The 12888-nt window shown below is 39.5% G+C and overlaps 1 long non-coding RNA gene across 14 annotated transcripts in view; it reads left to right on the plus strand.

Annotated features, from left to right (window-relative positions):
• Positions 1-12888, plus strand: part of LOC125330595 — a 473930-nt gene that overhangs the window by 113041 nt on the left and 348001 nt on the right. For 8 of the 14 annotated variants that reach the window (XR_007205618.1, XR_007205625.1, XR_007205624.1 and 5 more), the window contains one exon: positions 1281-1359. The exons of 4 other annotated variants lie outside the window; for them this stretch is intronic. This is a non-coding gene — a long non-coding RNA (uncharacterized LOC125330595). Of the gene's footprint in view, positions 1-1280; positions 1360-8652; positions 8872-12888 lie in introns of those variants that run through there. 2 more of the 14 variants (XR_007205627.1, XR_007205619.1) reach the window with 2 other exon arrangements.

Consider the following 12888-nt stretch of genomic DNA (forward strand, 5'->3'; position numbering starts at 1 on the left):
AAAATGCCCTAAGGCTCTTCTCTAGCTGTGGTGTTTGCTGTCCTTTGAAGTCTCAGCTATTGAGGATTTTACTTTTGAAAAGTAGCCACTGCTCTGAATATGCTCAAGTTACTCACTAGTGTTTTCACTGTGCCATAGGTAAATCAATTCCATGAAATTCCTATTCCCAAAGATATGATTTCAGTGGGAGCATCTCTCTTAGTGTTGTTTTCTTATAGGAGAAAAAAATAGCTGCGCCATTAGAGTCACATTGCGTCTTCAGGGCTTCAGGGAGGGGAGCCCAATATCACTGCAAAGCTCCACAGAGATCCTTTCTTTCTTTAACAGCATAAATACCATGGATTTTGCTATTGAAAAGAAACTACTTTTATGAATATATTTTAGTTACTGTTAATAGTGTTTTCATTGTGTCAAAAGTGTATTGAATTTCTTCCAATAAAGCTCTATCTCCTGAGACACAGTTTCAGTGGGAGCATCTCTTACTGTCACTTCCATTGAGATCATGATTGCTTGGAAGGCAAAAAATAGTGACTGTGTCATTAAAGTTATACTGTATCAGTAGGACTTAGAAAGACTACAAAGTCAATGAAAAATGTCATGCATTTTTTCAGTCTTTATCTTTTGGGTTTTAAGAGCAAAAAAATTAAAGCTATATTTGAAGGGTGAGTGTAATATTTTTGAATCATTTTAGTCCCTTCAGTTCTGGTCTCAGTGTCAAAATCAAGAGGAACTGTGTTCGAACACTGAGGCCCGTGTACACATTTGGAAGCAAAGATGTAAATTAAACAAAATCTTCTTTTGTCTTGTCAGTCACCATCAAAGATGAGGTTATTGTCAGGGCTCAGATGCAACCATAAATCTTGCAAGTCAAGCCAGGAAGCAGCTGAGCCCATGAGAATTTGTAAAAATCCTGTCCTTGACTTTGCTGGGTTTTGTGTTGGCCTCAAGACTGGAATGCAGAAGCTGTGGCACAGGGGACATGTGGGCCTTGTGGCACAAAGGACTCTTCCAGCAACGTGTGCTTCTGAGTATGGTGGGCAGGGCTGTGTCTGCCACTGCTCTGGAGAGGAAAGTAAGGGTTTATTGGGCTCCGAGACGTGTCTGAGGAAAGAAGAGTCTTGTTACCCACCACTGGCCCATGCAGACAAAATGCACATCTCTTTGTACTAAGCCAATGACTGCTCAACCAAGGCCCCAATTCTATAAATTATTTGAGAACTTTTTATAGTACTGAGATACAAATGTGCCCTTTCTTTAATATCTGATTTCTTTTGTTGCAGGTACTTAATCAACACAAGCCTGTTGCTTTTTCTGACATATTTTTGGACTTTATGGTGAATGTGCTATTTGTTATGTGAGGTGAGCTGAGAAAAAACGTAATTTGACTTCTTAAATTATATGAATCTACTTGTTATTCTATTCTTAAGAGCATATGAAATAGCACTACCAGCAGAGACTCTGACAATAACTTCAGCTGCACACTTCTTCTCTCTTCTGCTCACGTCTCATTAGTGATATTGTTCTAATAAAAATAATTAACTTGTACATCTTCACAGATGAGCCAAACAGCCCCAAGTGAAAACAAATTTCAATAATTTACACTTCTACACTTTCTGTGATTTAAATCTGGAGCATGGTGATCTCTGGCTAAGAAAATTTTAGATCTAGGCATGTAAAATAAGTTATTTTAGTGGTTGGAATTAGCAAATACCACATACTGTTGTCTTTTTTAATTTTCTACCTCATTAACATCTGCAAATGAGTATGTGAGGTTGAGCCTACAGAAGTCATACTCTTTTGTCATTAAATGTATATGCTGCTAGCAATAACTGGATCTCATAATGCTGTTTTGCAGATATATGTGTATTTACCCCCAAAATACAGCAATATGGACAACTTAGAATTGTGTAATCAATACTCATATCCTGAATTTGTGGGGCAGTTATAGATAACCTTTCCAACTCAGTGGCATCTTTCCATACAGCTCCAAGCTGTAAGATGTTTCTAATAAATAAAATTTAGTTAAAAAAATTAAAATCACTCAAGCACAGAATTTTCTTACTCCAAACTGATAATGATCAAATCTCAAGAGAATATTCTTGGGCCAAGCTCCTCTGTTAAGCTTTATATCAGCTGTCACTGATAGGTAGTTTTTCAAAAATGTTCTCCCAAATGGTGTAGTTTGAAAGTGAACCAGTTTCCTTTGCAGTTCTGCTTACAAAATGCTCAGTCAGTTTTGTTCATACAGAAAAAAAAATGAGGTATCATCCCTTAATTAATCCAAGTGCCAACTCTGTATAGTCTCTATAATAATATCTCACCATGTATGGACTATAATCATATCCCAATCATTGAATGGAACACATGCAGTCATTATATAGGGACTGAAACTTTAACCTTGGGCTCCAAACCACCATTAGATATCATTTGAACTATTGCAAAGTTATGTTCTCATGGAAGTGTAAAAGGGCCATTTCTCAAAGCATAGAAATTGATAGACACAGTTTAAATTGAATTCAGCCCTTCTGTTAATGTGCCTAAGGGGTCCCTATAGCCATACTCATCCTCACGGGCTGTGAGGAACATATGATGACAAATAAACCGTTATACAAATCCTTAATAGTTTTTATAATGTGACTTTCTTTGTTGTCCTATGATCAATACATTTTTTTTTTTCTCCAAAAGCTTTTCAATGTTAGAACTGGTTTTCAGTTCTCTTAAAACTGCTGTCACCCACATCTCTCCCAAAATCCAAGTCCACTGAAGGAGGATTATACAGCTTGACAAACCAGAAGGAACAACTTGACCTTTGTAGTTTTGACTGTTGTTTCTTAATGCCATCACAAAGCAAAGATAAGCAATATCTTATGATCACATATCAGGAAAGACTGAAAATGGCATTGCTCAGGCTTGACATTTTAAGTGGCAGATGGGATAAGAAATAATTTTTCCCATCTTTTCTTGTCAATATTTATTTTAAAGGACTGAAGCTGATAAATATAGTGCATTTTAGTTCCAGAAAATATGAATATCAATATGCTTCTCTGGCCTAATTGCTTGTCTTTGACAAGAACTGGATCATAATTTGACATGAAACCAGACTTTTTTTCCCTATTTTGATATAGTCAGCAAGGCATATTATTACGCTGATAAAAACAAGTTTCCTCATTGTCAAATGTTCTCTGTGATGTTTTCACAGCACCCACCTGTTTGAGCCGTCTCTCACTGAAGTTAAGCACCCTGCAAACCTGCACCAAATACTTCCTAAGTTAATTGCTCTGACCTAGGAACCCCAAACATTTTAAACTTTTATTCAAACATTAACAAAGTCAGCACCAAGCCTGTACATTATGTACCTGACCTATGTGAATATAAAACAGTTAACTGTGCATATATTGTTGTAATTCTAGTGGCTGCATAGACCAATGTCACCACGTATTCCTGCTAATTAAGCTTGCTCTTAGCCTATGGATTTTCCACAGAGCCTTTCAAAATACAATTAAATTCTTTCCCTGTCAACTCCCAAGTGTCTTCCAGTGGGTTTTGGGAATGATTTACATTTTTAAATGTTCTGGATGTAAAGCCTCTACCAAATACCCTTTGTTGTTAGTTAAACAGCATCTCTGGAGGACCAAAACAAAACACTAGAAAAGGTGTATGGATTTTGCTTGCGCTAAAGATCATCTGAAGCTGGGGACATATGCAACCTTATAAATATAGAGGTACTAAAAATGAAAGGCATTTAGTAAATTTAATAAAACCTCTCACTAGGAGAATTAAAGCCCAACTGAAAATCCCACAACTTCTATCTGTCTTTTACCTGGTGACACCCTGGAGCGCCTGGACAACTTGGAAAATTGCACCAATGAGAGGGTTTGATTTAGACACATGAACATCTTGTATCAGTAATAGCTACAAGAATAGAATTGTAATTGATGTATAATTTATCTAAAGCTTGCCTTCAGTCATGCTTTGCTAGAAACTTTTTACTTCGGTCCTTATTTTCTACCAGTAATTTCATGGAGAATAAATATATGAAACAACGTGTATAGGGACCATTAGAGTGTTAAGTTTGACAGAGCTATAATTGAAACTGTTTGGAAGCCTTCAGGGAAAGCTGAATGGAATCTTTAATACGTTTCCATACTGTTCTTTTTTTTTCTTTTATCTCTATGGATACGGACTGCTTCAGGTTAAAGGGATTATAAATGTTATAGTAAGTTACTTAGGAATAATGTGAAATAAATTTGATATCACTGTTTGTGATAGACTGCAAGTAAAATTATCTAATTACTTAATTATCAAGGCATTTCTTCTAAGTTGTATTCAATTGCCATTTTTGTCTCCCAGTTAATGTTTTAGCGTCATGTAAGATCATAAATGTGTGACTCAGGTAACTATCATGCTACATGCTAATTTCTTCTTAGCCTATAAATTGTTGCTCCCACAATGCATTTCCTTTATTAAGACTATGAAATCTCTTTGTTGCTTTTAAATTAATTTTTAAAAGTGTATTTTCTTTACAATCCACTTTCTCTCTTAGTAGTTATATGTCCAGCCTATTCTATCCTAATGAGTGAGTAAAATACTTGTAGGAATTTTTTCTGAAATCTTCGTAAAGGTTAGAATTTTTAGAGGATAAAATCAGGTGTGTTATGTTGGAGCACTGAATACAATGTTTGCTGGTCATTTTCTTTGCAAGCATTTCCCTTGAATTCAGGCCTGCCTCTGACAGGGGTTGTTCTCAGGCAGATCCTTATGCTGAAGGCAGAGTCTTCTGATGTGAAATTTTGTGAGTGCACCTCTCTCCACTGCCTCAAACAGCCTTGGGTGGGGGAGATGTAGTGCTGTCTGTAAGCATTTCAGCTGGCTAATCTTGAGAAAAGAAAAGAAGGGGAGGGGGGGAAAAGGCTTAATTGCTGCCTGACTTTCATATGGACAAAATATCTGGAGGTGTTTCTGTTAAGGCCTGGCTACTCTTTAGGATGCCATTGGGCATCATAATTTGAACATAGTTTTGAGATTAATGTGTGTGGGTATAAGATAGCTAAAGATGAATATTCTGGAGTAAAGGGCTACTACTAAACAGACAAAACTATATAATCCTTCTCATTTCAGTTTTGTGGAATAAATTTACAGAAAGATGTGAAGGATTGTAAATGTACTCATAAACTAAATAAGAGTAATGAATAAACAGTCTCCCAATACTCCAATTGCCAAGGAACACTTTCATGTCTCCTGAAAAATATATATGCATATCCTAAAACATATACAGACACCATAAAAATATAAAGATATTGTTACCTCAGTCACATAATGAAATGCAATTTCCTCACTCTGTAGAAACAACAAATTAGAGCTTTTTCACTTTCTAAACCAGACATGCTGTCTGTATCTGAAACAGCTTTTCTCTTCTGTATGCTCTTAATGTACAAACATATTAAATTGTAAAAGTCAAACTTGATGTGAGGTTTGGGTGGGGGCCTGTCTGCAAATCCTATTTTCAGTTTGCCAGCAAGCACTTTACCCTGCTCAGTAGCTTGCACCTTTTCAAGCAGAATAACTTAAGGCACTTCTCATACAATCATTAACTGGTTGTTCCTAGTGGGATCTCTTTCCTGAGTACTTGTTAATGTTCGTGATGTGGGTCACAACTCTGCATTGCTATTTTCTCTAATTACCGTCCTTCAGTGTTTTTTTCCCTCAGCTGGAACATTGTGTTCTCCCAGGCACAGTGTATGCAAAAGTTGAGATATCACAAAATGAGAGGAAAAAATAACCTAATTATCTTCATGGTCCAGGAAGGTCCAATTAGCAATTAGAGAAATGTGTTGAAATAAAAATTATACATTGCTTCTTTTGACTCTGTTTCTAAACTGTTAAGTTCACTGCTCAGATTTATCATGGGATTAACTAAGTACTGATAAGAACACTTTTAACACCAAAGCTCTAATGTTTCTGAACACAGATGGTTCGAGGTGTTTGAAACTGCATGAATTTCTGAACTATAGTATCATTGCAGGGTTGTTAATTGTTCATTGAGCCTTGAATGGAAATCTAGTTTAATTCATGCTGCACCATCACTGGAGGTTCAGTTTTCATAAATGAACATGCAGTTGCCATGCTGAGAATGCAAGAAAGTGACCTGATGAGTGACTGAACTGTGAATGTGCAAGCTCTGCTTGGTCCTGCTCCTTGCGTTGTGCACAGAACAGACCACATGTTACAAAACCTACAAAAAGAATATCACAGTGGTACTGGTTTATTCTGAGATTTCATAATTTATGCTGAATTAAAGAGAGTAGGAATGGCTGGTGCAGAAGGGGAATGGTTTACTGCAGGATGGCTGACTGCAATGATGATACATTTTCCCTGCAAACACCTCCTTCAGCATGAACCACACCTGAATTACAAGGTGGAGTCTGCAAGAAATGATTGCAAACTAGGATTGCATTTGAGAGGAAAGTGTATTGGATCCATAGCCAAATCCACGATTTATATTCCAGGGGTTGATGTGGTTATATAATAGTCCTCATTTATCATTTATACCATTATGTTTCTGCTTTGGAAGGTGTCTACATCAATCTTGGGAATCTCTCTCAAGGAAGTCCTAAGGGTAGGTATAGATTCCTACCAGCACGCAGCCTGAGCTTGGAAGTCTACATGGTGAAACACTATTTCTTAAAATCTCTGGAGGGAAACTAGAGGAGATCAATGTAAGCACATAGGGAACAAAGAATTTTAATACTTTTTACTCTTATTACTCTGCAGGATCACTTTTTTTTTTTCCCCCAAATGGATTATTGTTTCTGGAATTGGAAGCTTTGAAATGGGTAGCTAACAGTAATATATGCATGTCTTTATTCAGTGGTGGTGGGGTAGGCTGTAATGCAATACCATAATAGAACTTGTTAGCTGCATGATATGAAAGGAACAGAGGATAATACCTCCATTTTTCTGTTTGCCCTAGACTGAAAAAAAAATAGCAAAATAATTGCTCTGCTTGCTATCATATGCTAACTCATTCATCTTGTCCTTCAATTGTTTAGGCATTTCTTTTTGCATCTCTGTCTTGTGACATGGGCCACATATAACCTCTTTTTATCTTCTTATTCTAGAAGATGCTTTCTATTTTTAGATTTCATTCTCCATGTATTTATTCTCTAATTTCTCACTCTGAAGACAAACCAATTCTTGACCATGCTTTGCTGCTCAGGTGCACCATGCAAATCAGGCTGGAAGAATAATGACAGGCAAAAGTGCTCCTTGTGCATGAGGCCCGAGTGCTTGGAATCCAAGATTGTGCATTTAGCATCTAAATACAGGAGTGCTCACTAGGGTCTATGAAGTGTAATGTCATTACTAAGAAGTATTCAGAAAATTATTTTTAGTAGTTTTGACTTGTAACAAAAATCTAAAAAATTTATCTCCATCTTGGTGCCCCCTGCCTTTTGGACTTCAATGCCCTGTGCAGAGGATACTCTGCACAACAGGCATTGTTGGCTTGTTAGAAGTGTGTCAAGGGAAGAGACAGCCACAACTCCTTCATCCAGGACAAGAAACAGGCCATTCTGGAAAGGAAGGGAATAACCTGAATTGTTCAATAGATAAGACAAAATTAAGGTGGCAAATCAGATTTCTGTTAGGTAGGAGAAAAAAATAACGGTGAAACAGCACACATTGAATGTGGAAATATGGCATTTCTGCCATGGGTGCTTTTAAAGAGCAAGTGAAATAAGCATCTGTCAGCAATGTGAAGGAGTTAGGGCAGGGAAATGTTTTTGCCCATCCCTTAAAATCCTCCTCAGTACTAATTTTTCATTGACTTTGTTAAGATTTTACGGGGAGATTTTCAGCCCTGAGGGTATGTACTAGGAAGTCCTGTATTGTTTTTGCTGAGAATTTTTAGACACTTTTTCTCCAAGAGTAAGTGGAAAATGTCACATGGGGAATGTCTGGTCAAGTAAAAGAATGTTGAGAACTACAGTGTTTTAGAGTTGTGCAGTGGGCAAATCTGTAAAGCAGATTCCTGTGGTTACTGCAATCAATGTCAAAAATGTTATTTGCTTAAGGGGTTGGAGACACAAACCTTAACCTACTTAGAAGATACTGGTTAATCAATTTGAATAAAATTCTTCTTCCATGTGTGTTGAACCAAGCAAGAGTTTTCTGTTCGCTTTAGAGGTGACAATCCATCATGCCAGTCTCCCTGCCCCCAACATTCTCTGGCATTCATTTTAATTAATATTAATTAAATTTGCCTAGAGGAACTTATTTTGCTGTCCAGATTTTGCAAAAGATTTTTCTTTCTGCCTGTCTGCCTGCTTTATCACCTCGGTGCATCCATTTACAGAAGATGTAGATGCAATATAAAATATTAATTCATCAATTTGCTGAGGTTAAAACAGTGTCTCCCCCCCTTCCCCGGCAGTCATTTGGACCCTGTAGCACTGCTGGGCAGCCCGGGGGAAAGCTATGCTGCTTCCAAAGGGCTGGCGGAGGGCACGGCGGTGCCTCCGGGCACTGAGCCAGAGCCTGGGGCGGGTGAGGCCGGGCTGGAGCCGTCCCTGGGGCTGGCCCCTGGCTGCTGCTCGGTGCTGGGCACCAGGTGCGGGAGCAGAGCGCAGCTGGGAGCTGCTGGGAGCTGCTGCTCGCCGGCCAGCCCAACACCAGCCCCGGCCCGGCCGCCGCCGGCCCAGAGGCCCGCAGGGCTCCGGGCAGGGCGCAGCTGCCCGAGGGGCGAGGCGGCCCCAGGTGAAAGGGCTGCGGTCCTTTCGCCCGGGGTGGGGCAGGAGCTGATGGACCCCATGGGGCCCGGCTGCCCCAGGTAAAGGAGCTGCGGCGGGGCAGGGCTGTGCGGGAGCTGTGCAGGTGAGCGGGGGCTCGTGGGCAGCTGGAGGGGCTGCGGGTGGGGCCGCTCCCCTGGCCCGTGCCCTGCGCTGCCAGGGACCCCGCGGCTCTCTGGGGGCTGCCCGAGCCTCGCTGGAGGGGTCCGGGAATGCTCCGCTGTCCTCAGCCCTCGCTAGGTGTGGGCAGCCTGTGCTCGTGCGGGCAGCCCTGGCAATCCCGGGCTCCTCTGGTCAGATGAATCTCAGTTCATTCCCTTGGCTTTTAAGGGATGTGAGGTCTCATAACATGAAACCTTCTGGGCTGGAAAAATCGAGGTTCATAGCATACGTTCCTAGATGTGCCTCGGTGGTCGTGGTGGGAGTTCTGTGTTGTGTGAAGGGAAAGTATTTATTGTGAAGGAGAGGTTAATGGGGAGTGGGAAATGTTACTGCCCCTCTGTTTTATTTAGGGTTAATCTGTATTTTAGCTAAGAGCACAATAACACGGAGTTCAAGTTTCTAAATTTCTGAATCTCAGTGTGTAGACAGCTGTGAACCTCCAAGTGTTTTTTTCAGGGTTGTGGTTTGAATTCTTGTTTTTCAGAGTACATATTGTTATACTTGGGGTATATCTCAAACCATAAGGTTCTTCTGACTTCTTTATCCCACTATTCTGTGTACCAAAGAATGGAATAATGCAGCTTGCAGCACTGTAGAAGATTTATGTAATCTGCTCCCCAAACACAATTTTTCTTGAAACATTGTATGTGTATATATATATATATAGATAGTATATAACTCTGTGTCTCACTTTAATTTTTCTCATGTCCTCTCTAGAATCTAGTTGGATTAATAGCTGCCTGTGTTCTTAATCAGTAGAATAAGCAGAAGATCTCTTATATTTTTGATCATTTATCATGCTGTTCTAGATTACCAAATGTGTTCATCTGAAACTTAAGCCTTTTATTTTTTTCCATTGTGTGCCCAATTGAACATTGCTGTGTTATATTGGAGATACTAATCTGTAGTAAAATCACTGTAATTATGAAAATGTTCTTAATTTCATTGTACTAAGCATATATTGCTGCACAGGTGCACACTGTAAGAAAATCTAAATTGAAGTAATTTCATTTGTGCTCACAAAGCTGAGAAAGATTTACACTCTTTCTATAAATTAAGGATAATTTTAGGCATTTTAAACTCTAGGAAAAATACAGTCTATTGCAAACTACTTAATTGACATTTTAAAATACAATATAGCCTTTAATATTGAAGTATTATGGTTTGTGAGGAAGCCCAAGGCTAATATTTTGGCAGCCAGCTTAATCTTTAGCCTAACAAAACTAAGACAACTGTAAAACTTACATCAGTTACTGGTTGTACAACAAGCTGTTTTTCCAAGCATGTGATTGTATTGTTTACACTGACCTGTTTATCTCAAAACAGTTTTTGGTGAGTAAAAATGTTCTTGCAATTAATGCTTTGAGTGGCCAGTTTGGAAATCCCTGAATAAATCTAACTGCCTTGCAGACAGTGAAAGTGTTATTGATTTGGGGGAGGGCAGGTTTTCTTCTTACCCTCTGTCTTGGCTGAAGGGATCCTCCAGATCCTGAAACACAATCATCTGCCACTGTAAGCAGCTGTTACATCTGGAGCTATCGAGACGTTCCTGTTGCTTGCTCACATGCACATCTTCCCGTGGCTTCACTGTTCCGATTGCTGAAACCCTCCTCTGCTTCTTTGGTTATTGGTATTCACTTCCAGATTAAGCCTGCCAATCTGGAATCTATTTTTGGCTCTTCTCCCTGGTTGTTTTTCTCTTTTCCATAGATCTTTATGGACAACAGTAATCATCTTGGTTCTGTCTTACTGCATGAAACCATTTAGAAATAGGCCGTTAATACTGATGAGCAGTCACTCTTAATCAGCTGCTACAAACTCCCTTTCCCAGGCAGTGAATGAGTGACCAGCAGCTTGTCTGGCAGTGACTTGAGGATGCATGGGGAGAGAATGAAGCTGACTATTTTATCCCAGGCTAAGATTTCATTTTTTACCTGCAGTTTACTGTGGTTTTTAAGTCTCTCCACACTGTAGCACTTACGGCTTTCTGGTTTTGCTCCCTATAGCCACCTGCCTTTCCTGCTGCTGGCTCCGCGGCTCTGCCACAGGGCCTTGGTTCTTCCCTGTGCCTCTGGCCACACTTGACTGCGGATGGTGCCTGTGGAGTGTCCCAGTGGCTGCCTGGTTTGCAGGGAGGCAGGAGCAGGTGACTTAATGGCTGCTGTCTCTGTTGTTTATGACTCAGGGAACAGGGCCAGCCAAACACTTTGCTTTATCCAGAGAGTGCAGGAGTCTGACGAAGTGGCTCAGTGGAACGCATCCAGCTGAAGAGTTGTGTCATACAAGCCTGGTACAAGTCATGGACTTCACACAATCCTCTGAATGTAGTTCTTTCTCAGATTGCAAATTTCTCTCTGCTGGGAATTGCCTGACCAATGGCAGCCAGGAGTTTGCTGCGCACCACTGGGGCTGGAACCCCAAGCACAGTTGTTCCAAAACCTGGTGTACCCACACTTTTAGTTGGAAGCCTTTTTGCTCAGTAGATCTGTTATCCCTTAAGCTATTCACATAAACATTATGTGAACAGTTTGAATAGGAGTAATCTTCTTAAAGTAGTTATCTGTCATGGATGGCAGCTCTCCTTGTATTGTGTGGGTACATGTCTTTTAAATCTTGCTATGATCAGAAGGGAATACTAATTGTATTCAGAAGTCTTACTGATAGCTGTAAGAGCACTTGAAGCTATTTGTCCCACTCTTACTCTAGATAACATGTACCAAGACTGGGAGTATCAATAAATATTTGATTACATTGCAGCATATCACCCTCATAAAACTTTTGTTTTGATGTTGCAACTTTGAAAACTCTTGCCTGCAGTTTTGAAATAGGGGTTTCAGTGGATGGATTGGAAGACTGATATGGGTGAAAGGTCCATGTTTTCCTGCTGCTGTTTGGTAATACCCTAAACTTGTCTGTCTCAGATTTATTTTTAGCTAGTTTCCTCAGCAATGTTTATTTATATTTTCTTATTAGGTTATTTTTTTGTTGGTGGCTATTCCAAGGTGGACTTTGTGCAGTGTTATTCCTTTTGGAGATTATTAATCATGTTTGGTTATTTAAAAGTGGCTATTGTTAATGTTCTTGCAAGAACTGCATATAAAACAGATCTAAATTTTAACTGATAATGTTTATTTTACTTCGGGTAGTGGGGAACATCCCAGTAAGGTATTTGGAAAAGTATATTTATATCTGTTGAACCATTAAATAAAAGAAGATGTGAACAGGTAAAAACAGCTCAATGAAAACGTAAAGGAATCTGATAAATGCATTTTTCTCTGTGTGTGTGTGTGTATAAATACATATTCTCATATGTTCTCCTTAGTTCCAAAGAGTGCAATAAAAGCTAAGCAATAAATGTCAGTGTTATTGCCAGGCACTTTTGGAGAAAAAAGTCTAAACAGTCTGAGGACAGCTGGGTTTGCTTTAGTGGGAACAGTAAGAGAGGTACTTAGTGACCTCAGAAATTTGCAGTGGTCAGAACATGAAAGCATATTTTGAATCTACGAGGGACTTCTAGCTGTTACAACATGACTGTTATTACTTGTTTAGTAATATTTAGTACTAAAAATTTATGTCTTGGGCCTAGGAAACTTTAAAGGCAATTTTTATATATCATTGCAACTGGAATGAAAATACAAACATTTCCAAGTCCTAGACTTGGTTTGATTTTTAGTGTGTCCCCTTGTGATATGAGCTATATGTGTTGTTGTAGAGCAATGCAGTGGTCTACAGCCAGTTTAAAACAGATAAATCTGTCTCAGAAATGGTTACGTAGAAGAGCTTAAATATAATCCTTGGGTCTGCGCAGGACATCCCTATATGGAAGAAAACCCCTCCCTCCATTAATCCTCCACTGCACCTTCTGGTGATGCTGTGGCTCTGCTTTTTCTCACACTCATATTTCTCTCTTTGAACTTGCTCAAATGTGTTGCACTCAGAG

This window comes from Corvus hawaiiensis, chromosome 10 (genome assembly GCF_020740725.1).
Source record: "Corvus hawaiiensis isolate bCorHaw1 chromosome 10, bCorHaw1.pri.cur, whole genome shotgun sequence".
NCBI classification, from domain to species: Eukaryota; Metazoa; Chordata; class Aves; order Passeriformes; family Corvidae; genus Corvus; species Corvus hawaiiensis.